The sequence below is a fragment of the Mytilus trossulus genome, chromosome 10 (assembly GCF_036588685.1).
Source record: "Mytilus trossulus isolate FHL-02 chromosome 10, PNRI_Mtr1.1.1.hap1, whole genome shotgun sequence".
NCBI lineage: Eukaryota > Metazoa > Mollusca > Bivalvia > Mytilida > Mytilidae > Mytilus > Mytilus trossulus.
The window spans coordinates 5,834,252-5,859,444 of NC_086382.1; the positions used below are offsets into that span (position 1 = coordinate 5,834,252).

Consider the following 25,193-nt stretch of genomic DNA (forward strand, 5'->3'; position numbering starts at 1 on the left):
TGTATAGAAAAAGCTATTACGAAAGAAAAAACCCTCATATGCGACATTTATGTTGTTAATATTCTTTCTTGTCCAAATCAGAGTGTCATAATTTAGTAAGGTTATCAATTGCTGAACGATCAGTGGATTGAAAATAGCTTATGTAAACTCAGTTTGAGGAAAGAGCCAAATGAATCCTCAATAATCAAAAATAGATTTTACATAGTGGGTAGAACGTTAAAACGGAGGAGTGAGTTTTTAGGGCGGGAGAAGAAATTGTTCACTCTTGAATGCTATCCTTTTCCCAAAGAACGCTGAATTAACTTCATGTTGGGTTTTTTTTAAGTTCGTGATTGGATTTTCCCAACCACCGTTCAATACGCCTGAAGTCCGTGCAAATGTATAGCCGACTGGTGTGTTCAAAATGCAAACGGAAAAAAATATAGGTACTGACTGAAAGCATCAAGTGCATGAAAGTAGATAATTCGCAATTTGTATTCAGTTGGAAACAGGTAATATATATCGTTCATTTGTAAGAATGTTTAAAAAAAAAAAAAAAAAAAACCACACACACACATCGTTCGCGTTCTTAGCTCTCTCTCTCTCTCTCTCTCTCTCTCTCTCAAAATACTTGACAGGGTCGGAAAGAGTCTTTCATTCTTTTGGATAGAAAAATTGAACTGTTCAGTAAAAAATTCTTGGCAGCGGTGGGATTCGAACCCACGCCTCAATGAGACTGGTGCCTAAAACCAGCGCCTTAGACCGCTCGGCCACGCTACCTTACGACTTTTCTGCTGATATTTTATGTATTTGTCAACTGGCTTCGTAAAAAAAAGAATGTCGGTTTGTTTAGTTTGCCCTATACGGTTCTAGTGGGAAGTGTTCAAGTGAGAATTGAGGCTTAGGGAGTAAAAGAAAGTGAGACGAAATGAATGGCCCATGTTCAACTTCATTTGGAACAATTTTGAGTAATCATATAAAACGTCCATTTTGCAGATGAAAAAAAGGTTAGAAATGAGGAAAAATTTCCTCAAATCCTAAAATGCGCCAATTACGAATTTAATTAAAATCCAAAAGGACAAGTTATTCAGTTATAATGTTTTCCGTACCTTAGACGATGGTTAACTATTAAAATTAGCCGGAATGTTGTCATGTCAGGTTGGCCGAGTGGTCTAAGGCGCCAGACTCAAGGTTAATACCTTCCCATTCGTGGGAATGAGTGTTCTGGTCCACTTATGTGGGCGTGGGTTCGAATCCCACATCTGACACCATATATTTTTGATCACTTTCTACACTTCATTTGTAACATGGTTTCATGAAATGGTCTTTTGCCAATTTGTTTACGGTTAAACCTTTAGTGTATAGAAAAAGCTATTACGAAAGAAAAAACCCTCATATGCGACATTTATGTTGTTAATATTCTTTCTTGTCCAAATCAGAGTGTCATAATTTAGTAAGGTTATCAATTGCTGAACGATCAGTGGATTGAAAATAGCTTATGTAAACTCAGTTTGAGGAAAGAGCCAAATGAATCCTCAATAATCAAAAATAGATTTTACATAGTGGGTAGAACGTTAAAACGGAGGAGTGAGTTTTTAGGGCGGGAGAAGAAATTGTTCACTCTTGAATGCTATCCTTTTCCCAAAGAACGCTGAATTAACTTCATGTTGGGTTTTTTTTAAGTTCGTGATTGGATTTTCCCAACCACCGTTCAATACGCCTGAAGTCCGTGCAAATGTATAGCCGACTGGTGTGTTCAAAATGCAAACGGAAAAAAATATAGGTACTGACTGAAAGCATCAAGTGCATGAAAGTAGATAATTCGCAATTTGTATTCAGTTGGAAACAGGTAATATATATCGTTCATTTGTAAGAATGTTTAAAAAAAAAAAAAAAAAAAACCACACACACACATCGTTCGCGTTCTTAGCTCTCTCTCTCTCTCTCTCTCTCTCTCTCAAAATACTTGACAGGGTCGGAAAGAGTCTTTCATTCTTTTGGATAGAAAAATTGAACTGTTCAGTAAAAAATTCTTGGCAGCGGTGGGATTCGAACCCACGCCTCAATGAGACTGGTGCCTAAAACCAGCGCCTTAGACCGCTCGGCCACGCTACCTTACGACTTTTCTGCTGATATTTTATGTATTTGTCAACTGGCTTCGTAAAAAAAAGAATGTCGGTTTGTTTAGTTTGCCCTATACGGTTCTAGTGGGAAGTGTTCAAGTGAGAATTGAGGCTTAGGGAGTAAAAGAAAGTGAGACGAAATGAATGGCCCATGTTCAACTTCATTTGGAACAATTTTGAGTAATCATATAAAACGTCCATTTTGCAGATGAAAAAAAGGTTAGAAATGAGGAAAAATTTCCTCAAATCCTAAAATGCGCCAATTACGAATTTAATTAAAATCCAAAAGGACAAGTTATTCAGTTATAATGTTTTCCGTACCTTAGACGATGGTTAACTATTAAAATTAGCCGGAATGTTGTCATGTCAGGTTGGCCGAGTGGTCTAAGGCGCCAGACTCAAGGTTAATACCTTCCCATTCGTGGGAATGAGTGTTCTGGTCCACTTATGTGGGCGTGGGTTCGAATCCCACATCTGACACCATATATTTTTGATCACTTTCTACACTTCATTTGTAACATGGTTTCATGAAATGGTCTTTTGCCAATTTGTTTACGGTTAAACCTTTAGTGTATAGAAAAAGCTATTACGAAAGAAAAAACCCTCATATGCGACATTTATGTTGTTAATATTCTTTCTTGTCCAAATCAGAGTGTCATAATTTAGTAAGGTTATCAATTGCTGAACGATCAGTGGATTGAAAATAGCTTATGTAAACTCAGTTTGAGGAAAGAGCCAAATGAATCCTCAATAATCAAAAATAGATTTTACATAGTGGGTAGAACGTTAAAACGGAGGAGTGAGTTTTTAGGGCGGGAGAAGAAATTGTTCACTCTTGAATGCTATCCTTTTCCCAAAGAACGCTGAATTAACTTCATGTTGGGTTTTTTTTAAGTTCGTGATTGGATTTTCCCAACCACCGTTCAATACGCCTGAAGTCCGTGCAAATGTATAGCCGACTGGTGTGTTCAAAATGCAAACGGAAAAAAATATAGGTACTGACTGAAAGCATCAAGTGCATGAAAGTAGATAATTCGCAATTTGTATTCAGTTGGAAACAGGTAATATATATCGTTCATTTGTAAGAATGTTTAAAAAAAAAAAAAAAAAAAACCACACACACACATCGTTCGCGTTCTTAGCTCTCTCTCTCTCTCTCTCTCTCTCTCTCAAAATACTTGACAGGGTCGGAAAGAGTCTTTCATTCTTTTGGATAGAAAAATTGAACTGTTCAGTAAAAAATTCTTGGCAGCGGTGGGATTCGAACCCACGCCTCAATGAGACTGGTGCCTAAAACCAGCGCCTTAGACCGCTCGGCCACGCTACCTTACGACTTTTCTGCTGATATTTTATGTATTTGTCAACTGGCTTCGTAAAAAAAAGAATGTCGGTTTGTTTAGTTTGCCCTATACGGTTCTAGTGGGAAGTGTTCAAGTGAGAATTGAGGCTTAGGGAGTAAAAGAAAGTGAGACGAAATGAATGGCCCATGTTCAACTTCATTTGGAACAATTTTGAGTAATCATATAAAACGTCCATTTTGCAGATGAAAAAAAGGTTAGAAATGAGGAAAAATTTCCTCAAATCCTAAAATGCGCCAATTACGAATTTAATTAAAATCCAAAAGGACAAGTTATTCAGTTATAATGTTTTCCGTACCTTAGACGATGGTTAACTATTAAAATTAGCCGGAATGTTGTCATGTCAGGTTGGCCGAGTGGTCTAAGGCGCCAGACTCAAGGTTAATACCTTCCCATTCGTGGGAATGAGTGTTCTGGTCCACTTATGTGGGCGTGGGTTCGAATCCCACATCTGACACCATATATTTTTGATCACTTTCTACACTTCATTTGTAACATGGTTTCATGAAATGGTCTTTTGCCAATTTGTTTACGGTTAAACCTTTAGTGTATAGAAAAAGCTATTACGAAAGAAAAAACCCTCATATGCGACATTTATGTTGTTAATATTCTTTCTTGTCCAAATCAGAGTGTCATAATTTAGTAAGGTTATCAATTGCTGAACGATCAGTGGATTGAAAATAGCTTATGTAAACTCAGTTTGAGGAAAGAGCCAAATGAATCCTCAATAATCAAAAATAGATTTTACATAGTGGGTAGAACGTTAAAACGGAGGAGTGAGTTTTTAGGGCGGGAGAAGAAATTGTTCACTCTTGAATGCTATCCTTTTCCCAAAGAACGCTGAATTAACTTCATGTTGGGTTTTTTTTAAGTTCGTGATTGGATTTTCCCAACCACCGTTCAATACGCCTGAAGTCCGTGCAAATGTATAGCCGACTGGTGTGTTCAAAATGCAAACGGAAAAAAATATAGGTACTGACTGAAAGCATCAAGTGCATGAAAGTAGATAATTCGCAATTTGTATTCAGTTGGAAACAGGTAATATATATCGTTCATTTGTAAGAATGTTTAAAAAAAAAAAAAAAAAAAACCACACACACACATCGTTCGCGTTCTTAGCTCTCTCTCTCTCTCTCTCTCTCTCTCAAAATACTTGACAGGGTCGGAAAGAGTCTTTCATTCTTTTGGATAGAAAAATTGAACTGTTCAGTAAAAAATTCTTGGCAGCGGTGGGATTCGAACCCACGCCTCAATGAGACTGGTGCCTAAAACCAGCGCCTTAGACCGCTCGGCCACGCTACCTTACGACTTTTCTGCTGATATTTTATGTATTTGTCAACTGGCTTCGTAAAAAAAAGAATGTCGGTTTGTTTAGTTTGCCCTATACGGTTCTAGTGGGAAGTGTTCAAGTGAGAATTGAGGCTTAGGGAGTAAAAGAAAGTGAGACGAAATGAATGGCCCATGTTCAACTTCATTTGGAACAATTTTGAGTAATCATATAAAACGTCCATTTTGCAGATGAAAAAAAGGTTAGAAATGAGGAAAAATTTCCTCAAATCCTAAAATGCGCCAATTACGAATTTAATTAAAATCCAAAAGGACAAGTTATTCAGTTATAATGTTTTCCGTACCTTAGACGATGGTTAACTATTAAAATTAGCCGGAATGTTGTCATGTCAGGTTGGCCGAGTGGTCTAAGGCGCCAGACTCAAGGTTAATACCTTCCCATTCGTGGGAATGAGTGTTCTGGTCCACTTATGTGGGCGTGGGTTCGAATCCCACATCTGACACCATATATTTTTGATCACTTTCTACACTTCATTTGTAACATGGTTTCATGAAATGGTCTTTTGCCAATTTGTTTACGGTTAAACCTTTAGTGTATAGAAAAAGCTATTACGAAAGAAAAAACCCTCATATGCGACATTTATGTTGTTAATATTCTTTCTTGTCCAAATCAGAGTGTCATAATTTAGTAAGGTTATCAATTGCTGAACGATCAGTGGATTGAAAATAGCTTATGTAAACTCAGTTTGAGGAAAGAGCCAAATGAATCCTCAATAATCAAAAATAGATTTTACATAGTGGGTAGAACGTTAAAACGGAGGAGTGAGTTTTTAGGGCGGGAGAAGAAATTGTTCACTCTTGAATGCTATCCTTTTCCCAAAGAACGCTGAATTAACTTCATGTTGGGTTTTTTTTAAGTTCGTGATTGGATTTTCCCAACCACCGTTCAATACGCCTGAAGTCCGTGCAAATGTATAGCCGACTGGTGTGTTCAAAATGCAAACGGAAAAAAATATAGGTACTGACTGAAAGCATCAAGTGCATGAAAGTAGATAATTCGCAATTTGTATTCAGTTGGAAACAGGTAATATATATCGTTCATTTGTAAGAATGTTTAAAAAAAAAAAAAAAAAAAACCACACACACACATCGTTCGCGTTCTTAGCTCTCTCTCTCTCTCTCTCTCTCTCTCTCAAAATACTTGACAGGGTCGGAAAGAGTCTTTCATTCTTTTGGATAGAAAAATTGAACTGTTCAGTAAAAAATTCTTGGCAGCGGTGGGATTCGAACCCACGCCTCAATGAGACTGGTGCCTAAAACCAGCGCCTTAGACCGCTCGGCCACGCTACCTTACGACTTTTCTGCTGATATTTTATGTATTTGTCAACTGGCTTCGTAAAAAAAAGAATGTCGGTTTGTTTAGTTTGCCCTATACGGTTCTAGTGGGAAGTGTTCAAGTGAGAATTGAGGCTTAGGGAGTAAAAGAAAGTGAGACGAAATGAATGGCCCATGTTCAACTTCATTTGGAACAATTTTGAGTAATCATATAAAACGTCCATTTTGCAGATGAAAAAAAGGTTAGAAATGAGGAAAAATTTCCTCAAATCCTAAAATGCGCCAATTACGAATTTAATTAAAATCCAAAAGGACAAGTTATTCAGTTATAATGTTTTCCGTACCTTAGACGATGGTTAACTATTAAAATTAGCCGGAATGTTGTCATGTCAGGTTGGCCGAGTGGTCTAAGGCGCCAGACTCAAGGTTAATACCTTCCCATTCGTGGGAATGAGTGTTCTGGTCCACTTATGTGGGCGTGGGTTCGAATCCCACATCTGACACCATATATTTTTGATCACTTTCTACACTTCATTTGTAACATGGTTTCATGAAATGGTCTTTTGCCAATTTGTTTACGGTTAAACCTTTAGTGTATAGAAAAAGCTATTACGAAAGAAAAAACCCTCATATGCGACATTTATGTTGTTAATATTCTTTCTTGTCCAAATCAGAGTGTCATAATTTAGTAAGGTTATCAATTGCTGAACGATCAGTGGATTGAAAATAGCTTATGTAAACTCAGTTTGAGGAAAGAGCCAAATGAATCCTCAATAATCAAAAATAGATTTTACATAGTGGGTAGAACGTTAAAACGGAGGAGTGAGTTTTTAGGGCGGGAGAAGAAATTGTTCACTCTTGAATGCTATCCTTTTCCCAAAGAACGCTGAATTAACTTCATGTTGGGTTTTTTTTAAGTTCGTGATTGGATTTTCCCAACCACCGTTCAATACGCCTGAAGTCCGTGCAAATGTATAGCCGACTGGTGTGTTCAAAATGCAAACGGAAAAAAATATAGGTACTGACTGAAAGCATCAAGTGCATGAAAGTAGATAATTCGCAATTTGTATTCAGTTGGAAACAGGTAATATATATCGTTCATTTGTAAGAATGTTTAAAAAAAAAAAAAAAAAAAACCACACACACACATCGTTCGCGTTCTTAGCTCTCTCTCTCTCTCTCTCTCTCTCTCTCAAAATACTTGACAGGGTCGGAAAGAGTCTTTCATTCTTTTGGATAGAAAAATTGAACTGTTCAGTAAAAAATTCTTGGCAGCGGTGGGATTCGAACCCACGCCTCAATGAGACTGGTGCCTAAAACCAGCGCCTTAGACCGCTCGGCCACGCTACCTTACGACTTTTCTGCTGATATTTTATGTATTTGTCAACTGGCTTCGTAAAAAAAAGAATGTCGGTTTGTTTAGTTTGCCCTATACGGTTCTAGTGGGAAGTGTTCAAGTGAGAATTGAGGCTTAGGGAGTAAAAGAAAGTGAGACGAAATGAATGGCCCATGTTCAACTTCATTTGGAACAATTTTGAGTAATCATATAAAACGTCCATTTTGCAGATGAAAAAAAGGTTAGAAATGAGGAAAAATTTCCTCAAATCCTAAAATGCGCCAATTACGAATTTAATTAAAATCCAAAAGGACAAGTTATTCAGTTATAATGTTTTCCGTACCTTAGACGATGGTTAACTATTAAAATTAGCCGGAATGTTGTCATGTCAGGTTGGCCGAGTGGTCTAAGGCGCCAGACTCAAGGTTAATACCTTCCCATTCGTGGGAATGAGTGTTCTGGTCCACTTATGTGGGCGTGGGTTCGAATCCCACATCTGACACCATATATTTTTGATCACTTTCTACACTTCATTTGTAACATGGTTTCATGAAATGGTCTTTTGCCAATTTGTTTACGGTTAAACCTTTAGTGTATAGAAAAAGCTATTACGAAAGAAAAAACCCTCATATGCGACATTTATGTTGTTAATATTCTTTCTTGTCCAAATCAGAGTGTCATAATTTAGTAAGGTTATCAATTGCTGAACGATCAGTGGATTGAAAATAGCTTATGTAAACTCAGTTTGAGGAAAGAGCCAAATGAATCCTCAATAATCAAAAATAGATTTTACATAGTGGGTAGAACGTTAAAACGGAGGAGTGAGTTTTTAGGGCGGGAGAAGAAATTGTTCACTCTTGAATGCTATCCTTTTCCCAAAGAACGCTGAATTAACTTCATGTTGGGTTTTTTTTAAGTTCGTGATTGGATTTTCCCAACCACCGTTCAATACGCCTGAAGTCCGTGCAAATGTATAGCCGACTGGTGTGTTCAAAATGCAAACGGAAAAAAATATAGGTACTGACTGAAAGCATCAAGTGCATGAAAGTAGATAATTCGCAATTTGTATTCAGTTGGAAACAGGTAATATATATCGTTCATTTGTAAGAATGTTTAAAAAAAAAAAAAAAAAAAACCACACACACACATCGTTCGCGTTCTTAGCTCTCTCTCTCTCTCTCTCTCTCTCTCTCAAAATACTTGACAGGGTCGGAAAGAGTCTTTCATTCTTTTGGATAGAAAAATTGAACTGTTCAGTAAAAAATTCTTGGCAGCGGTGGGATTCGAACCCACGCCTCAATGAGACTGGTGCCTAAAACCAGCGCCTTAGACCGCTCGGCCACGCTACCTTACGACTTTTCTGCTGATATTTTATGTATTTGTCAACTGGCTTCGTAAAAAAAAGAATGTCGGTTTGTTTAGTTTGCCCTATACGGTTCTAGTGGGAAGTGTTCAAGTGAGAATTGAGGCTTAGGGAGTAAAAGAAAGTGAGACGAAATGAATGGCCCATGTTCAACTTCATTTGGAACAATTTTGAGTAATCATATAAAACGTCCATTTTGCAGATGAAAAAAAGGTTAGAAATGAGGAAAAATTTCCTCAAATCCTAAAATGCGCCAATTACGAATTTAATTAAAATCCAAAAGGACAAGTTATTCAGTTATAATGTTTTCCGTACCTTAGACGATGGTTAACTATTAAAATTAGCCGGAATGTTGTCATGTCAGGTTGGCCGAGTGGTCTAAGGCGCCAGACTCAAGGTTAATACCTTCCCATTCGTGGGAATGAGTGTTCTGGTCCACTTATGTGGGCGTGGGTTCGAATCCCACATCTGACACCATATATTTTTGATCACTTTCTACACTTCATTTGTAACATGGTTTCATGAAATGGTCTTTTGCCAATTTGTTTACGGTTAAACCTTTAGTGTATAGAAAAAGCTATTACGAAAGAAAAAACCCTCATATGCGACATTTATGTTGTTAATATTCTTTCTTGTCCAAATCAGAGTGTCATAATTTAGTAAGGTTATCAATTGCTGAACGATCAGTGGATTGAAAATAGCTTATGTAAACTCAGTTTGAGGAAAGAGCCAAATGAATCCTCAATAATCAAAAATAGATTTTACATAGTGGGTAGAACGTTAAAACGGAGGAGTGAGTTTTTAGGGCGGGAGAAGAAATTGTTCACTCTTGAATGCTATCCTTTTCCCAAAGAACGCTGAATTAACTTCATGTTGGGTTTTTTTTAAGTTCGTGATTGGATTTTCCCAACCACCGTTCAATACGCCTGAAGTCCGTGCAAATGTATAGCCGACTGGTGTGTTCAAAATGCAAACGGAAAAAAATATAGGTACTGACTGAAAGCATCAAGTGCATGAAAGTAGATAATTCGCAATTTGTATTCAGTTGGAAACAGGTAATATATATCGTTCATTTGTAAGAATGTTTAAAAAAAAAAAAAAAAAAAACCACACACACACATCGTTCGCGTTCTTAGCTCTCTCTCTCTCTCTCTCTCTCTCTCAAAATACTTGACAGGGTCGGAAAGAGTCTTTCATTCTTTTGGATAGAAAAATTGAACTGTTCAGTAAAAAATTCTTGGCAGCGGTGGGATTCGAACCCACGCCTCAATGAGACTGGTGCCTAAAACCAGCGCCTTAGACCGCTCGGCCACGCTACCTTACGACTTTTCTGCTGATATTTTATGTATTTGTCAACTGGCTTCGTAAAAAAAAGAATGTCGGTTTGTTTAGTTTGCCCTATACGGTTCTAGTGGGAAGTGTTCAAGTGAGAATTGAGGCTTAGGGAGTAAAAGAAAGTGAGACGAAATGAATGGCCCATGTTCAACTTCATTTGGAACAATTTTGAGTAATCATATAAAACGTCCATTTTGCAGATGAAAAAAAGGTTAGAAATGAGGAAAAATTTCCTCAAATCCTAAAATGCGCCAATTACGAATTTAATTAAAATCCAAAAGGACAAGTTATTCAGTTATAATGTTTTCCGTACCTTAGACGATGGTTAACTATTAAAATTAGCCGGAATGTTGTCATGTCAGGTTGGCCGAGTGGTCTAAGGCGCCAGACTCAAGGTTAATACCTTCCCATTCGTGGGAATGAGTGTTCTGGTCCACTTATGTGGGCGTGGGTTCGAATCCCACATCTGACACCATATATTTTTGATCACTTTCTACACTTCATTTGTAACATGGTTTCATGAAATGGTCTTTTGCCAATTTGTTTACGGTTAAACCTTTAGTGTATAGAAAAAGCTATTACGAAAGAAAAAACCCTCATATGCGACATTTATGTTGTTAATATTCTTTCTTGTCCAAATCAGAGTGTCATAATTTAGTAAGGTTATCAATTGCTGAACGATCAGTGGATTGAAAATAGCTTATGTAAACTCAGTTTGAGGAAAGAGCCAAATGAATCCTCAATAATCAAAAATAGATTTTACATAGTGGGTAGAACGTTAAAACGGAGGAGTGAGTTTTTAGGGCGGGAGAAGAAATTGTTCACTCTTGAATGCTATCCTTTTCCCAAAGAACGCTGAATTAACTTCATGTTGGGTTTTTTTTAAGTTCGTGATTGGATTTTCCCAACCACCGTTCAATACGCCTGAAGTCCGTGCAAATGTATAGCCGACTGGTGTGTTCAAAATGCAAACGGAAAAAAATATAGGTACTGACTGAAAGCATCAAGTGCATGAAAGTAGATAATTCGCAATTTGTATTCAGTTGGAAACAGGTAATATATATCGTTCATTTGTAAGAATGTTTAAAAAAAAAAAAAAAAAAAACCACACACACACATCGTTCGCGTTCTTAGCTCTCTCTCTCTCTCTCTCTCTCTCTCTCAAAATACTTGACAGGGTCGGAAAGAGTCTTTCATTCTTTTGGATAGAAAAATTGAACTGTTCAGTAAAAAATTCTTGGCAGCGGTGGGATTCGAACCCACGCCTCAATGAGACTGGTGCCTAAAACCAGCGCCTTAGACCGCTCGGCCACGCTACCTTACGACTTTTCTGCTGATATTTTATGTATTTGTCAACTGGCTTCGTAAAAAAAAGAATGTCGGTTTGTTTAGTTTGCCCTATACGGTTCTAGTGGGAAGTGTTCAAGTGAGAATTGAGGCTTAGGGAGTAAAAGAAAGTGAGACGAAATGAATGGCCCATGTTCAACTTCATTTGGAACAATTTTGAGTAATCATATAAAACGTCCATTTTGCAGATGAAAAAAAGGTTAGAAATGAGGAAAAATTTCCTCAAATCCTAAAATGCGCCAATTACGAATTTAATTAAAATCCAAAAGGACAAGTTATTCAGTTATAATGTTTTCCGTACCTTAGACGATGGTTAACTATTAAAATTAGCCGGAATGTTGTCATGTCAGGTTGGCCGAGTGGTCTAAGGCGCCAGACTCAAGGTTAATACCTTCCCATTCGTGGGAATGAGTGTTCTGGTCCACTTATGTGGGCGTGGGTTCGAATCCCACATCTGACACCATATATTTTTGATCACTTTCTACACTTCATTTGTAACATGGTTTCATGAAATGGTCTTTTGCCAATTTGTTTACGGTTAAACCTTTAGTGTATAGAAAAAGCTATTACGAAAGAAAAAACCCTCATATGCGACATTTATGTTGTTAATATTCTTTCTTGTCCAAATCAGAGTGTCATAATTTAGTAAGGTTATCAATTGCTGAACGATCAGTGGATTGAAAATAGCTTATGTAAACTCAGTTTGAGGAAAGAGCCAAATGAATCCTCAATAATCAAAAATAGATTTTACATAGTGGGTAGAACGTTAAAACGGAGGAGTGAGTTTTTAGGGCGGGAGAAGAAATTGTTCACTCTTGAATGCTATCCTTTTCCCAAAGAACGCTGAATTAACTTCATGTTGGGTTTTTTTTAAGTTCGTGATTGGATTTTCCCAACCACCGTTCAATACGCCTGAAGTCCGTGCAAATGTATAGCCGACTGGTGTGTTCAAAATGCAAACGGAAAAAAATATAGGTACTGACTGAAAGCATCAAGTGCATGAAAGTAGATAATTCGCAATTTGTATTCAGTTGGAAACAGGTAATATATATCGTTCATTTGTAAGAATGTTTAAAAAAAAAAAAAAAAAAAACCACACACACACATCGTTCGCGTTCTTAGCTCTCTCTCTCTCTCTCTCTCTCTCTCTCAAAATACTTGACAGGGTCGGAAAGAGTCTTTCATTCTTTTGGATAGAAAAATTGAACTGTTCAGTAAAAAATTCTTGGCAGCGGTGGGATTCGAACCCACGCCTCAATGAGACTGGTGCCTAAAACCAGCGCCTTAGACCGCTCGGCCACGCTACCTTACGACTTTTCTGCTGATATTTTATGTATTTGTCAACTGGCTTCGTAAAAAAAAGAATGTCGGTTTGTTTAGTTTGCCCTATACGGTTCTAGTGGGAAGTGTTCAAGTGAGAATTGAGGCTTAGGGAGTAAAAGAAAGTGAGACGAAATGAATGGCCCATGTTCAACTTCATTTGGAACAATTTTGAGTAATCATATAAAACGTCCATTTTGCAGATGAAAAAAAGGTTAGAAATGAGGAAAAATTTCCTCAAATCCTAAAATGCGCCAATTACGAATTTAATTAAAATCCAAAAGGACAAGTTATTCAGTTATAATGTTTTCCGTACCTTAGACGATGGTTAACTATTAAAATTAGCCGGAATGTTGTCATGTCAGGTTGGCCGAGTGGTCTAAGGCGCCAGACTCAAGGTTAATACCTTCCCATTCGTGGGAATGAGTGTTCTGGTCCACTTATGTGGGCGTGGGTTCGAATCCCACATCTGACACCATATATTTTTGATCACTTTCTACACTTCATTTGTAACATGGTTTCATGAAATGGTCTTTTGCCAATTTGTTTACGGTTAAACCTTTAGTGTATAGAAAAAGCTATTACGAAAGAAAAAACCCTCATATGCGACATTTATGTTGTTAATATTCTTTCTTGTCCAAATCAGAGTGTCATAATTTAGTAAGGTTATCAATTGCTGAACGATCAGTGGATTGAAAATAGCTTATGTAAACTCAGTTTGAGGAAAGAGCCAAATGAATCCTCAATAATCAAAAATAGATTTTACATAGTGGGTAGAACGTTAAAACGGAGGAGTGAGTTTTTAGGGCGGGAGAAGAAATTGTTCACTCTTGAATGCTATCCTTTTCCCAAAGAACGCTGAATTAACTTCATGTTGGGTTTTTTTTAAGTTCGTGATTGGATTTTCCCAACCACCGTTCAATACGCCTGAAGTCCGTGCAAATGTATAGCCGACTGGTGTGTTCAAAATGCAAACGGAAAAAAATATAGGTACTGACTGAAAGCATCAAGTGCATGAAAGTAGATAATTCGCAATTTGTATTCAGTTGGAAACAGGTAATATATATCGTTCATTTGTAAGAATGTTTAAAAAAAAAAAAAAAAAAAACCACACACACACATCGTTCGCGTTCTTAGCTCTCTCTCTCTCTCTCTCTCTCTCTCTCAAAATACTTGACAGGGTCGGAAAGAGTCTTTCATTCTTTTGGATAGAAAAATTGAACTGTTCAGTAAAAAATTCTTGGCAGCGGTGGGATTCGAACCCACGCCTCAATGAGACTGGTGCCTAAAACCAGCGCCTTAGACCGCTCGGCCACGCTACCTTACGACTTTTCTGCTGATATTTTATGTATTTGTCAACTGGCTTCGTAAAAAAAAGAATGTCGGTTTGTTTAGTTTGCCCTATACGGTTCTAGTGGGAAGTGTTCAAGTGAGAATTGAGGCTTAGGGAGTAAAAGAAAGTGAGACGAAATGAATGGCCCATGTTCAACTTCATTTGGAACAATTTTGAGTAATCATATAAAACGTCCATTTTGCAGATGAAAAAAAGGTTAGAAATGAGGAAAAATTTCCTCAAATCCTAAAATGCGCCAATTACGAATTTAATTAAAATCCAAAAGGACAAGTTATTCAGTTATAATGTTTTCCGTACCTTAGACGATGGTTAACTATTAAAATTAGCCGGAATGTTGTCATGTCAGGTTGGCCGAGTGGTCTAAGGCGCCAGACTCAAGGTTAATACCTTCCCATTCGTGGGAATGAGTGTTCTGGTCCACTTATGTGGGCGTGGGTTCGAATCCCACATCTGACACCATATATTTTTGATCACTTTCTACACTTCATTTGTAACATGGTTTCATGAAATGGTCTTTTGCCAATTTGTTTACGGTTAAACCTTTAGTGTATAGAAAAAGCTATTACGAAAGAAAAAACCCTCATATGCGACATTTATGTTGTTAATATTCTTTCTTGTCCAAATCAGAGTGTCATAATTTAGTAAGGTTATCAATTGCTGAACGATCAGTGGATTGAAAATAGCTTATGTAAACTCAGTTTGAGGAAAGAGCCAAATGAATCCTCAATAATCAAAAATAGATTTTACATAGTGGGTAGAACGTTAAAACGGAGGAGTGAGTTTTTAGGGCGGGAGAAGAAATTGTTCACTCTTGAATGCTATCCTTTTCCCAAAGAACGCTGAATTAACTTCATGTTGGGTTTTTTTTAAGTTCGTGATTGGATTTTCCCAACCACCGTTCAATACGCCTGAAGTCCGTGCAAATGTATAGCCGACTGGTGTGTTCAAAATGCAAACGGAAAAAAATATAGGTACTGACTGAAAGCATCAAGTGCATGAAAGTAGATAATTCGCAATTTGTATTCAGTTGGAAACAGGTAATATATATCGTTCATTTGTAAGAATGTTTAAAAAAAAAAAAAAAAAAAACCACACACACACATCGTTCGCGTTCTTAGCTCTCTCTCTCTCTCTCTCTCTCTCTCTCAAAATACTTGACAGGGTCGGAAAGAGTCTTTCATTCTTTTGGATAGAAAAATTGAACTGTTCAGTAAAAAATTCTTGGCAGCGGTGGGATTCGAACCCACGCCTCAATGAGACTGGTGCCTAAAACCAGCGCCTTAGACCGCTCGGCCACGCTACCTTACGACTTTTCTGCTGATATTTTATGTATTTGTCAACTGGCTTCGTAAAAAAAAGAATGTCGGTTTGTTTAGTTTGCCCTATACGGTTCTAGTGGGAAGTGTTCAAGTGAGAATTGAGGCTTAGGGAGTAAAAGAAAGTGAGACGAAATGAATGGCCCATGTTCAACTTCATTTGGAACAATTTTGAGTAATCATATAAAACGTCCATTTTGCAGATGAAAAAAAGGTTAGAAATGAGGAAAAATTTCCTCAAATCCTAAAATGCGCCAATTACGAATTTAATTAAAATCCAAAAGGACAAGTTATTCAGTTATAATGTTTTCCGTACCTTAGACGATGGTTAACTATTAAAATTAGCCGGAATGTTGTCATGTCAGGTTGGCCGAGTGGTCTAAGGCGCCAGACTCAAGGTTAATACCTTCCCATTCGTGGGAATGAGTGTTCTGGTCCACTTATGTGGGCGTGGGTTCGAATCCCACATCTGACACCATATATTTTTGATCACTTTCTACACTTCATTTGTAACATGGTTTCATGAAATGGTCTTTTGCCAATTTGTTTACGGTTAAACCTTTAGTGTATAGAAAAAGCTATTACGAAAGAAAAAACCCTCATATGCGACATTTATGTTGTTAATATTCTTTCTTGTCCAAATCAGAGTGTCATAATTTAGTAAGGTTATCAATTGCTGAACGATCAGTGGATTGAAAATAGCTTATGTAAACTCAGTTTGAGGAAAGAGCCAAATGAATCCTCAATAATCAAAAATAGATTTTACATAGTGGGTAGAACGTTAAAACGGAGGAGTGAGTTTTTAGGGCGGGAGAAGAAATTGTTCACTCTTGAATGCTATCCTTTTCCCAAAGAACGCTGAATTAACTTCATGTTGGGTTTTTTTTAAGTTCGTGATTGGATTTTCCCAACCACCGTTCAATACGCCTGAAGTCCGTGCAAATGTATAGCCGACTGGTGTGTTCAAAATGCAAACGGAAAAAAATATAGGTACTGACTGAAAGCATCAAGTGCATGAAAGTAGATAATTCGCAATTTGTATTCAGTTGGAAACAGGTAATATATATCGTTCATTTGTAAGAATGTTTAAAAAAAAAAAAAAAAAAAACCACACACACACATCGTTCGCGTTCTTAGCTCTCTCTCTCTCTCTCTCTCTCTCTCTCTCAAAATACTTGACAGGGTCGGAAAGAGTCTTTCATTCTTTTGGATAGAAAAATTGAACTGTTCAGTAAAAAATTCTTGGCAGCGGTGGGATTCGAACCCACGCCTCAATGAGACTGGTGCCTAAAACCAGCGCCTTAGACCGCTCGGCCACGCTACCTTACGACTTTTCTGCTGATATTTTATGTATTTGTCAACTGGCTTCGTAAAAAAAAGAATGTCGGTTTGTTTAGTTTGCCCTATACGGTTCTAGTGGGAAGTGTTCAAGTGAGAATTGAGGCTTAGGGAGTAAAAGAAAGTGAGACGAAATGAATGGCCCATGTTCAACTTCATTTGGAACAATTTTGAGTAATCATATAAAACGTCCATTTTGCAGATGAAAAAAAGGTTAGAAATGAGGAAAAATTTCCTCAAATCCTAAAATGCGCCAATTACGAATTTAATTAAAATCCAAAAGGACAAGTTATTCAGTTATAATGTTTTCCGTACCTTAGACGATGGTTAACTATTAAAATTAGCCGGAATGTTGTCATGTCAGGTTGGCCGAGTGGTCTAAGGCGCCAGACTCAAGGTTAATACCTTCCCATTCGTGGGAATGAGTGTTCTGGTCCACTTATGTGGGCGTGGGTTCGAATCCCACATCTGACACCATATATTTTTGATCACTTTCTACACTTCATTTGTAACATGGTTTCATGAAATGGTCTTTTGCCAATTTGTTTACGGTTAAACCTTTAGTGTATAGAAAAAGCTATTACGAAAGAAAAAACCCTCATATGCGACATTTATGTTGTTAATATTCTTTCTTGTCCAAATCAGAGTGTCATAATTTAGTAAGGTTATCAATTGCTGAACGATCAGTGGATTGAAAATAGCTTATGTAAACTCAGTTTGAGGAAAGAGCCAAATGAATCCTCAATAATCAAAAATAGATTTTACATAGTGGGTAGAACGTTAAAACGGAGGAGTGAGTTTTTAGGGCGGGAGAAGAAATTGTTCACTCTTGAATGCTATCCTTTTCCCAAAGAACGCTGAATTAACTTCATGTTGGGTTTTTTTTAAGTTCGTGATTGGATTTTCCCAACCACCGTTCAATACGCCTGAAGTCCGTGCAAATGTATAGCCGACTGGTGTGTTCAAAATGCAAACGGAAAAAAATATAGGTACTGACTGAAAGCATCAAGTGCATGAAAGTAGATAATTCGCAATTTGTATTCAGTTGGAAACAGGTAATATATATCGTTCATTTGTAAGAATGTTTAAAAAAAAAAAAAAAAAAAACCACACACACACATCGTTCGCGTTCTTAGCTCTCTCTCTCTCTCTCTCTCTCTCTCTCTCAAAATACTTGACAGGGTCGGAAAGAGTCTTTCATTCTTTTGGATAGAAAAATTGAACTGTTCAGTAAAAAATTCTTGGCAGCGGTGGGATTCGAACCCACGCCTCAATGAGACTGGTGCCTAAAACCAGCGCCTTAGACCGCTCGGCCACGCTACCTTACGACTTTTCTGCTGATATTTTATGTATTTGTCAACTGGCTTCGTAAAAAAAAGAATGTCGGTTTGTTTAGTTTGCCCTATACGGTTCTAGTGGGAAGTGTTCAAGTGAGAATTGAGGCTTAGGGAGTAAAAGAAAGTGAGACGAAATGAATGGCCCATGTTCAACTTCATTTGGAACAATTTTGAGTAATCATATAAAACGTCCATTTTGCAGATGAAAAAAAGGTTAGAAATGAGGAAAAATTTCCTCAAATCCTAAAATGCGCCAATTACGAATTTAATTAAAATCCAAAAGGACAAGTTATTCAGTTATAATGTTTTCCGTACCTTAGACGATGGTTAACTATTAAAATTAGCCGGAATGTTGTCATGTCAGGTTGGCCGAGTGGTCTAAGGCGCCAGACTCAAGGTTATCCCATTCGTGGGAATGAGTGTTCTGGTCCACTTATGTGGGCGTGGGTTCGAATCCCACATCTGACACCATATATTTTTGATCACTTTCTACACTTCATTTGTAACATGGTTTCATGAAATGGTCTTTTGCCAATTTGTTTACGGTTAAACCTTTAGTGTATAGAAAAAGCTATTACGAAAGAAAAAACCCTCATATGCGACATTTATGTTGTTAATATTCTTTCTTGTCCAAATCAGAGTGTCATAATTTAGTAAGGTTATCAATTGCTGAACGATCAGTGGATTGAAAATAGCTTATGTAAACTCAGTTTGAGGAAAGAGCCAAATGAATCCTCAATAATCAAAAATAGATTTTACATAGTGGGTAGAACGTTAAAACGGAGGAGTGAGTTTTTAGGGCGGGAGAAGAAATTGTTCACTCTTGAATGCTATCCTTTTCCCAAAGAACGCTGAATTAACTTCATGTTGGGTTTTTTTTAAGTTCGTGATTGGATTTTCCCAACCACCGTTCAATACGCCTGAAGTCCGTGCAAATGTATAGCCGACTGGTGTGTGTGTTCAAAATGCAAACGGAAAAAAATATAGGTACTGACTGAAAGCATCAAGTGCATGAAAGTAGATAATTCGCAATTTGTATTCAGTTGGAAACAGGTAATATATATCGTTCATTTGTAAGAATGTTTAAAAAAAAAAAAAAAAAAACCACACACACACATCGTTCGCGTTCTTAGCTCTCTCTCTCTCTCTCTCTCTCTCTCTCTCAAAATACTTGACAGGGTCGGAAAGAGTCTTTCATTCTTTTGGATAGAAAAATTGAACTGTTCAGTAAAAAATTCTTGGCAGCGGTGGGATTCGAACCCACGCCTCAATGAGACTGGTGCCTAAAACCAGCGCCTTAGACCGCTCGGCCACGCTACCTTACGACTTTTCTGCTGATATTTTATGTATTTGTCAACTGGCTTCGTAAAAAAAAGAATGTCGGTTTGTTTAGTTTGCCCTATACGGTTCTAGTGGGAAGTGTTCAAGTGAGAATTGAGGCTTAGGGAGTAAAAGAAAGTGAGACGAAATGAATGGCCCATGTTCAACTTCATTTGGAACAATTTTGAGTAATCATATAAAACGTCCATTTTGCAGATGAAAAAAAGGTTAGAAATGAGGAAAAATTTCCTCAAATCCTAAAATGCGCCAATTACGAATTTAATTAAAATCCAAAAGGACAAGTTATTCAGTTATAATGTTTTCCGTACCTTAGACGATGGTTAACTATTAAAATTAGCCGGAATGTTGTCATGTCAGGTTGGCCGAGTGGTCTAAGGCGCCAGACTCAAGGTTAATACCTTCCCATTCGTGGGAATGAGTGTTCTGGTCCACTTATGTGGGCGTGGGTTCGAATCCCACATCTGACACCATATATTTTTGATCACTTTCTACACTTCATTTGTAACATGGTTTCATGAAATGGTCTTTTGCCAATTTGTTTACGGTTAAACCTTTAGTGTATAGAAAAAGCTATTACGAAAGAAAAAACCCTCATATGCGACATTTATGTTGTTAATATTCTTTCTTCAACTTCATTTGGAACAATTTTGAGTAATCATATAAAACGTCCATTTTGCAGATGAAAAAAAGGTTAGAAATGAGGAAAAATTTCCTCAAATCCTAAAATGCGCCAATTACGAATTTAATTAAAATCCAAAAGGACAAGTTATTCAGTTATAATGTTTTCCGTACCTTAGACGATGGTTAACTATTAAAATTAGCCGGAATGTTGTCATGTCAGGTTGGCCGAGTGGTCTAAGGCGCCAGACTCAAGGTTAATACCTTCCCATTCGTGGGAATGAGTGTTCTGGTCCACTTATGTGGGCGTGGGTTCGAATCCCACATCTGACACCATATATTTTTGATCACTTTCTACACTTCATTTGTAACATGGTTTCATGAAATGGTCTTTTGCCAATTTGTTTACGGTTAAACCTTTAGTGTATAGAAAAAGCTATTACGAAAGAAAAAACCCTCATATGCGACATTTATGTTGTTAATATTCTTTCTTGTCCAAATCAGAGTGTCATAATTTAGTAAGGTTATCAATTGCTGAACGATCAGTGGATTGAAAATAGCTTATGTAAACTCAGTTTGAGGAAAGAGCCAAATGAATCCTCAATAATCAAAAATAGATTTTACATAGTGGGTAGAACGTTAAAACGGAGGAGTGAGTTTTTAGGGCGGGAGAAGAAATTGTTCACTCTTGAATGCTATCCTTTTCCCAAAGAACGCTGAATTAACTTCATGTTGGGTTTTTTTTAAGTTCGTGATTGGATTTTCCCAACCACCGTTCAATACGCCTGAAGTCCGTGCAAATGTATAGCCGACTGGTGTGTTCAAAATGCAAACGGAAAAAAATATAGGTACTGACTGAAAGCATCAAGTGCATGAAAGTAGATAATTCGCAATTTGTATTCAGTTGGAAACAGGTAATATATATCGTTCATTTGTAAGAATGTTTAAAAAAAAAAAAAAAAAAACCACACACACACATCGTTCGCGTTCTTAGCTCTCTCTCTCTCTCTCTCTCTCTCTCTCAAAATACTTGACAGGGTCGGAAAGAGTCTTTCATTCTTTTGGATAGAAAAATTGAACTGTTCAGTAAAAAATTCTTGGCAGCGGTGGGATTCGAACCCACGCCTCAATGAGACTGGTGCCTAAAACCAGCGCCTTAGACCGCTCGGCCACGCTACCTTACGACTTTTCTGCTGATATTTTATGTATTTGTCAACTGGCTTCGTAAAAAAAAGAATGTCGGTTTGTTTAGTTTGCCCTATACGGTTCTAGTGGGAAGTGTTCAAGTGAGAATTGAGGCTTAGGGAGTAAAAGAAAGTGAGACGAAATGAATGGCCCATGTTCAACTTCATTTGGAACAATTTTGAGTAATCATATAAAACGTCCATTTTGCAGATGAAAAAAAGGTTAGAAATGAGGAAAAATTTCCTCAAATCCTAAAATGCGCCAATTACGAATTTAATTAAAATCCAAAAGGACAAGTTATTCAGTTATAATGTTTTCCGTACCTTAGACGATGGTTAACTATTAAAATTAGCCGGAATGTTGTCATGTCAGGTTGGCCGAGTGGTCTAAGGCGCCAGACTCAAGGTTAATACCTTCCCATTCGTGGGAATGAGTGTTCTGGTCCACTTATGTGGGCGTGGGTTCGAATCCCACATCTGACACCATATATTTTTGATCACTTTCTACACTTCATTTGTAACATGGTTTCATGAAATGGTCTTTTGCCAATTTGTTTACGGTTAAACCTTTAGTGTATAGAAAAAGCTATTACGAAAGAAAAAACCCTCATATGCGACATTTATGTTGTTAATATTCTTTCTTGTCCAAATCAGAGTGTCATAATTTAGTAAGGTTATCAATTGCTGAACGATCAGTGGATTGAAAATAGCTTATGTAAACTCAGTTTGAGGAAAGAGCCAAATGAATCCTCAATAATCAAAAATAGATTTTACATAGTGGGTAGAACGTTAAAACGGAGGAGTGAGTTTTTAGGGCGGGAGAAGAAATTGTTCACTCTTGAATGCTATCCTTTTCCCAAAGAACGCTGAATTAACTTCATGTTGGGTTTTTTTTAAGTTCGTGATTGGATTTTCCCAACCACCGTTCAATACGCCTGAAGTCCGTGCAAATGTATAGCCGACTGGTGTGTTCAAAATGCAAACGGAAAAAAATATAGGTACTGACTGAAAGCATCAAGTGCATGAAAGTAGATAATTCGCAATTTGTATTCAGTTGGAAACAGGTAATATATATCGTTCATTTGTAAGAATGTTTAAAAAAAAAAAAAAAAAAACCACACACACACATCGTTCGCGTTCTTAGCTCTCTCTCTCTCTCTCTCTCTCTCTCTCTCAAAATACTTGACAGGGTCGGAAAGAGTCTTTCATTCTTTTGGATAGAAAAATTGAACTGTTCAGTAAAAAATTCTTGGCAGCGGTGGGATTCGAACCCACGCCTCAATGAGACTGGTGCCTAAAACCAGCGCCTTAGACCGCTCGGCCACGCTACCTTACGACTTTTCTGCTGATATTTTATGTATTTGTCAACTGGCTTCGTAAAAAAAAGAATGTCGGTTTGTTTAGTTTGCCCTATACGGTTCTAGTGGGAAGTGTTCAAGTGAGAATTGAGGCTTAGGGAGTAAAAGAAAGTGAGACGAAATGAATGGCCCATGTTCAACTTCATTTGGAACAATTTTGAGTAATCATATAAAACGTCCATTTTGCAGATGAAAAAAAGGTTAGAAATGAGGAAAAATTTCCTCAAATCCTAAAATGCGCCAATTACGAATTTAATTAAAATCCAAAAGGACAAGTTATTCAGTTATAATGTTTTCCGTACCTTAGACGATGGTTAACTATTAAAATTAGCCGGAATGTTGTCATGTCAGGTTGGCCGAGTGGTCTAAGGCGCCAGACTCAAGGTTAATACCTTCCCATTCGTGGGAATGAGTGTTCTGGTCCACTTATGTGGGCGTGGGTTCGAATCCCACATCTGACACCATATATTTTTGATCACTTTCTACACTTCATTTGTAACATGGTTTCATGAAATGGTCTTTTGCCAATTTGTTTACGGTTAAACCTTTAGTGTATAGAAAAAGCTATTACGAAAGAAAAAACCCTCATATGCGACATTTATGTTGTTAATATTCTTTCTTGTCCAAATCAGAGTGTCATAATTTAGTAAGGTTATCAATTGCTGAACGATCAGTGGATTGAAAATAGCTTATGTAAACTCAGTTTGAGGAAAGAGCCAAATGAATCCTCAATAATCAAAAATAGATTTTACATAGTGGGTAGAACGTTAAAACGGAGGAGTGAGTTTTTAGGGCGGGAGAAGAAATTGTTCACTCTTGAATGCTATCCTTTTCCCAAAGAACGCTGAATTAACTTCATGTTGGGTTTTTTTTAAGTTCGTGATTGGATTTTCCCAACCACCGTTCAATACGCCTGAAGTCCGTGCAAATGTATAGCCGACTGGTGTGTTCAAAATGCAAACGGAAAAAAATATAGGTACTGACTGAAAGCATCAAGTGCATGAAAGTAGATAATTCGCAATTTGTATTCAGTTGGAAACAGGTAATATATATCGTTCATTTGTAAGAATGTTTAAAAAAAAAAAAAAAAAAACCACACACACACATCGTTCGCGTTCTTAGCTCTCTCTCTCTCTCTCTCTCTCTCTCTCTCAAAATACTTGACAGGGTCGGAAAGAGTCTTTCATTCTTTTGGATAGAAAAATTGAACTGTTCAGTAAAAAATTCTTGGCAGCGGTGGGATTCGAACCCACGCCTCAATGAGACTGGTGCCTAAAACCAGCGCCTTAGACCGCTCGGCCACGCTACCTTACGACTTTTCTGCTGATATTTTATGTATTTGTCAACTGGCTTCGTAAAAAAAAGAATGTCGGTTTGTTTAGTTTGCCCTATACGGTTCTAGTGGGAAGTGTTCAAGTGAGAATTGAGGCTTAGGGAGTAAAAGAAAGTGAGACGAAATGAATGGCCCATGTTCAACTTCATTTGGAACAATTTTGAGTAATCATATAAAACGTCCATTTTGCAGATGAAAAAAAGGTTAGAAATGAGGAAAAATTTCCTCAAATCCTAAAATGCGCCAATTACGAATTTAATTAAAATCCAAAAGGACAAGTTATTCAGTTATAATGTTTTCCGTACCTTAGACGATGGTTAACTATTAAAATTAGCCGGAATGTTGTCATGTCAGGTTGGCCGAGTGGTCTAAGGCGCCAGACTCAAGGTTAATACCTTCCCATTCGTGGGAATGAGTGTTCTGGTCCACTTATGTGGGCGTGGGTTCGAATCCCACATCTGACACCATATATTTTTGATCACTTTCTACACTTCATTTGTAACATGGTTTCATGAAATGGTCTTTTGCCAATTTGTTTACGGTTAAACCTTTAGTGTATAGAAAAAGCTATTACGAAAGAAAAAACCCTCATATGCGACATTTATGTTGTTAATATTCTTTCTTGTCCAAATCAGAGTGTCATAATTTAGTAAGGTTATCAATTGCTGAACGATCAGTGGATTGAAAATAGCTTATGTAAACTCAGTTTGAGGAAAGAGCCAAATGAATCCTCAATAATCAAAAATAGATTTTACATAGTGGGTAGAACGTTAAAACGGAGGAGTGAGTTTTTAGGGCGGGAGAAGAAATTGTTCACTCTTGAATGCTATCCTTTTCCCAAAGAACGCTGAATTAACTTCATGTTGGGTTTTTTTTAAGTTCGTGATTGGATTTTCCCAACCACCGTTCAATACGCCTGAAGTCCGTGCAAATGTATAGCCGACTGGTGTGTTCAAAATGCAAACGGAAAAAAATATAGGTACTGACTGAAAGCATCAAGTGCATGAAAGTAGATAATTCGCAATTTGTATTCAGTTGGAAACAGGTAATATATATCGTTCATTTGTAAGAATGTTTAAAAAAAAAAAAAAAAAAACCACACACACACATCGTTCGCGTTCTTAGCTCTCTCTCTCTCTCTCTCTCTCTCTCTCTCTCAAAATACTTGACAGGGTCGGAAAGAGTCTTTCATTCTTTTGGATAGAAAAATTGAACTGTTCAGTAAAAAATT

General features: G+C 37.3%; 37 non-coding genes across 37 annotated transcripts; 19 read left to right on the forward strand and 18 right to left on the reverse strand.

Moving 5' to 3' along the window:
* Positions 1–678: 678 nt before the first annotated feature.
* On the reverse strand, positions 679–759 carry Trnal-uag (transfer RNA leucine (anticodon UAG)). The gene has a single exon. It is a non-coding gene; the product is annotated as a tRNA-Leu (tRNA).
* Positions 760–1,132: 373 nt separating this feature from the next.
* Trnal-caa (transfer RNA leucine (anticodon CAA)) lies at positions 1,133–1,247 on the forward strand. Its single transcript has 2 exons — positions 1,133–1,170; positions 1,202–1,247. It is a non-coding gene; the product is annotated as a tRNA-Leu (tRNA).
* A 766-nt stretch (positions 1,248–2,013) lies between these two features.
* Trnal-uag (transfer RNA leucine (anticodon UAG)) lies at positions 2,014–2,094 on the reverse strand. The gene has a single exon. It is a non-coding gene; the product is annotated as a tRNA-Leu (tRNA).
* Positions 2,095–2,467: 373 nt separating this feature from the next.
* On the forward strand, positions 2,468–2,582 carry Trnal-caa (transfer RNA leucine (anticodon CAA)). Its single transcript has 2 exons — positions 2,468–2,505; positions 2,537–2,582. It is a non-coding gene; the product is annotated as a tRNA-Leu (tRNA).
* A 766-nt stretch (positions 2,583–3,348) lies between these two features.
* On the reverse strand, positions 3,349–3,429 carry Trnal-uag (transfer RNA leucine (anticodon UAG)). The gene has a single exon. It is a non-coding gene; the product is annotated as a tRNA-Leu (tRNA).
* A 373-nt stretch (positions 3,430–3,802) lies between these two features.
* On the forward strand, positions 3,803–3,917 carry Trnal-caa (transfer RNA leucine (anticodon CAA)). Its single transcript has 2 exons — positions 3,803–3,840; positions 3,872–3,917. It is a non-coding gene; the product is annotated as a tRNA-Leu (tRNA).
* A 764-nt stretch (positions 3,918–4,681) lies between these two features.
* Trnal-uag (transfer RNA leucine (anticodon UAG)) lies at positions 4,682–4,762 on the reverse strand. The gene has a single exon. It is a non-coding gene; the product is annotated as a tRNA-Leu (tRNA).
* A 373-nt stretch (positions 4,763–5,135) lies between these two features.
* Trnal-caa (transfer RNA leucine (anticodon CAA)) lies at positions 5,136–5,250 on the forward strand. Its single transcript has 2 exons — positions 5,136–5,173; positions 5,205–5,250. It is a non-coding gene; the product is annotated as a tRNA-Leu (tRNA).
* Positions 5,251–6,016: 766 nt separating this feature from the next.
* Trnal-uag (transfer RNA leucine (anticodon UAG)) lies at positions 6,017–6,097 on the reverse strand. Its single transcript has one exon. It is a non-coding gene; the product is annotated as a tRNA-Leu (tRNA).
* A 373-nt stretch (positions 6,098–6,470) lies between these two features.
* Trnal-caa (transfer RNA leucine (anticodon CAA)) lies at positions 6,471–6,585 on the forward strand. Its single transcript has 2 exons — positions 6,471–6,508; positions 6,540–6,585. It is a non-coding gene; the product is annotated as a tRNA-Leu (tRNA).
* A 766-nt stretch (positions 6,586–7,351) lies between these two features.
* Positions 7,352–7,432, reverse strand: Trnal-uag (transfer RNA leucine (anticodon UAG)). The gene has a single exon. It is a non-coding gene; the product is annotated as a tRNA-Leu (tRNA).
* A 373-nt stretch (positions 7,433–7,805) lies between these two features.
* Positions 7,806–7,920, forward strand: Trnal-caa (transfer RNA leucine (anticodon CAA)). The gene is made up of 2 exons: positions 7,806–7,843; positions 7,875–7,920. It is a non-coding gene; the product is annotated as a tRNA-Leu (tRNA).
* Positions 7,921–8,686: 766 nt separating this feature from the next.
* Trnal-uag (transfer RNA leucine (anticodon UAG)) lies at positions 8,687–8,767 on the reverse strand. Its single transcript has one exon. It is a non-coding gene; the product is annotated as a tRNA-Leu (tRNA).
* Positions 8,768–9,140: 373 nt separating this feature from the next.
* Positions 9,141–9,255, forward strand: Trnal-caa (transfer RNA leucine (anticodon CAA)). Its single transcript has 2 exons — positions 9,141–9,178; positions 9,210–9,255. It is a non-coding gene; the product is annotated as a tRNA-Leu (tRNA).
* Positions 9,256–10,019: 764 nt separating this feature from the next.
* Positions 10,020–10,100, reverse strand: Trnal-uag (transfer RNA leucine (anticodon UAG)). The gene has a single exon. It is a non-coding gene; the product is annotated as a tRNA-Leu (tRNA).
* Positions 10,101–10,473: 373 nt separating this feature from the next.
* On the forward strand, positions 10,474–10,588 carry Trnal-caa (transfer RNA leucine (anticodon CAA)). Its single transcript has 2 exons — positions 10,474–10,511; positions 10,543–10,588. It is a non-coding gene; the product is annotated as a tRNA-Leu (tRNA).
* A 766-nt stretch (positions 10,589–11,354) lies between these two features.
* On the reverse strand, positions 11,355–11,435 carry Trnal-uag (transfer RNA leucine (anticodon UAG)). The gene has a single exon. It is a non-coding gene; the product is annotated as a tRNA-Leu (tRNA).
* A 373-nt stretch (positions 11,436–11,808) lies between these two features.
* Trnal-caa (transfer RNA leucine (anticodon CAA)) lies at positions 11,809–11,923 on the forward strand. Its single transcript has 2 exons — positions 11,809–11,846; positions 11,878–11,923. It is a non-coding gene; the product is annotated as a tRNA-Leu (tRNA).
* Positions 11,924–12,689: 766 nt separating this feature from the next.
* On the reverse strand, positions 12,690–12,770 carry Trnal-uag (transfer RNA leucine (anticodon UAG)). The gene has a single exon. It is a non-coding gene; the product is annotated as a tRNA-Leu (tRNA).
* Positions 12,771–13,143: 373 nt separating this feature from the next.
* Positions 13,144–13,258, forward strand: Trnal-caa (transfer RNA leucine (anticodon CAA)). Its single transcript has 2 exons — positions 13,144–13,181; positions 13,213–13,258. It is a non-coding gene; the product is annotated as a tRNA-Leu (tRNA).
* A 766-nt stretch (positions 13,259–14,024) lies between these two features.
* Trnal-uag (transfer RNA leucine (anticodon UAG)) lies at positions 14,025–14,105 on the reverse strand. Its single transcript has one exon. It is a non-coding gene; the product is annotated as a tRNA-Leu (tRNA).
* A 373-nt stretch (positions 14,106–14,478) lies between these two features.
* Positions 14,479–14,593, forward strand: Trnal-caa (transfer RNA leucine (anticodon CAA)). The gene is made up of 2 exons: positions 14,479–14,516; positions 14,548–14,593. It is a non-coding gene; the product is annotated as a tRNA-Leu (tRNA).
* A 766-nt stretch (positions 14,594–15,359) lies between these two features.
* Positions 15,360–15,440, reverse strand: Trnal-uag (transfer RNA leucine (anticodon UAG)). Its single transcript has one exon. It is a non-coding gene; the product is annotated as a tRNA-Leu (tRNA).
* A 373-nt stretch (positions 15,441–15,813) lies between these two features.
* Positions 15,814–15,928, forward strand: Trnal-caa (transfer RNA leucine (anticodon CAA)). The gene is made up of 2 exons: positions 15,814–15,851; positions 15,883–15,928. It is a non-coding gene; the product is annotated as a tRNA-Leu (tRNA).
* Positions 15,929–16,696: 768 nt separating this feature from the next.
* Positions 16,697–16,777, reverse strand: Trnal-uag (transfer RNA leucine (anticodon UAG)). The gene has a single exon. It is a non-coding gene; the product is annotated as a tRNA-Leu (tRNA).
* Positions 16,778–17,150: 373 nt separating this feature from the next.
* Trnal-caa (transfer RNA leucine (anticodon CAA)) lies at positions 17,151–17,265 on the forward strand. The gene is made up of 2 exons: positions 17,151–17,188; positions 17,220–17,265. It is a non-coding gene; the product is annotated as a tRNA-Leu (tRNA).
* Positions 17,266–18,033: 768 nt separating this feature from the next.
* Trnal-uag (transfer RNA leucine (anticodon UAG)) lies at positions 18,034–18,114 on the reverse strand. The gene has a single exon. It is a non-coding gene; the product is annotated as a tRNA-Leu (tRNA).
* A 373-nt stretch (positions 18,115–18,487) lies between these two features.
* Positions 18,488–18,596, forward strand: Trnal-caa (transfer RNA leucine (anticodon CAA)). Its single transcript has 2 exons — positions 18,488–18,525; positions 18,551–18,596. It is a non-coding gene; the product is annotated as a tRNA-Leu (tRNA).
* Positions 18,597–19,367: 771 nt separating this feature from the next.
* Trnal-uag (transfer RNA leucine (anticodon UAG)) lies at positions 19,368–19,448 on the reverse strand. The gene has a single exon. It is a non-coding gene; the product is annotated as a tRNA-Leu (tRNA).
* A 373-nt stretch (positions 19,449–19,821) lies between these two features.
* Positions 19,822–19,936, forward strand: Trnal-caa (transfer RNA leucine (anticodon CAA)). Its single transcript has 2 exons — positions 19,822–19,859; positions 19,891–19,936. It is a non-coding gene; the product is annotated as a tRNA-Leu (tRNA).
* Positions 19,937–20,305: 369 nt separating this feature from the next.
* On the forward strand, positions 20,306–20,420 carry Trnal-caa (transfer RNA leucine (anticodon CAA)). The gene is made up of 2 exons: positions 20,306–20,343; positions 20,375–20,420. It is a non-coding gene; the product is annotated as a tRNA-Leu (tRNA).
* Positions 20,421–21,185: 765 nt separating this feature from the next.
* Trnal-uag (transfer RNA leucine (anticodon UAG)) lies at positions 21,186–21,266 on the reverse strand. Its single transcript has one exon. It is a non-coding gene; the product is annotated as a tRNA-Leu (tRNA).
* Positions 21,267–21,639: 373 nt separating this feature from the next.
* On the forward strand, positions 21,640–21,754 carry Trnal-caa (transfer RNA leucine (anticodon CAA)). Its single transcript has 2 exons — positions 21,640–21,677; positions 21,709–21,754. It is a non-coding gene; the product is annotated as a tRNA-Leu (tRNA).
* A 767-nt stretch (positions 21,755–22,521) lies between these two features.
* Trnal-uag (transfer RNA leucine (anticodon UAG)) lies at positions 22,522–22,602 on the reverse strand. Its single transcript has one exon. It is a non-coding gene; the product is annotated as a tRNA-Leu (tRNA).
* Positions 22,603–22,975: 373 nt separating this feature from the next.
* Trnal-caa (transfer RNA leucine (anticodon CAA)) lies at positions 22,976–23,090 on the forward strand. Its single transcript has 2 exons — positions 22,976–23,013; positions 23,045–23,090. It is a non-coding gene; the product is annotated as a tRNA-Leu (tRNA).
* Positions 23,091–23,857: 767 nt separating this feature from the next.
* Positions 23,858–23,938, reverse strand: Trnal-uag (transfer RNA leucine (anticodon UAG)). Its single transcript has one exon. It is a non-coding gene; the product is annotated as a tRNA-Leu (tRNA).
* Positions 23,939–24,311: 373 nt separating this feature from the next.
* Positions 24,312–24,426, forward strand: Trnal-caa (transfer RNA leucine (anticodon CAA)). The gene is made up of 2 exons: positions 24,312–24,349; positions 24,381–24,426. It is a non-coding gene; the product is annotated as a tRNA-Leu (tRNA).
* Positions 24,427–25,193: the final 767 nt, after the last annotated feature.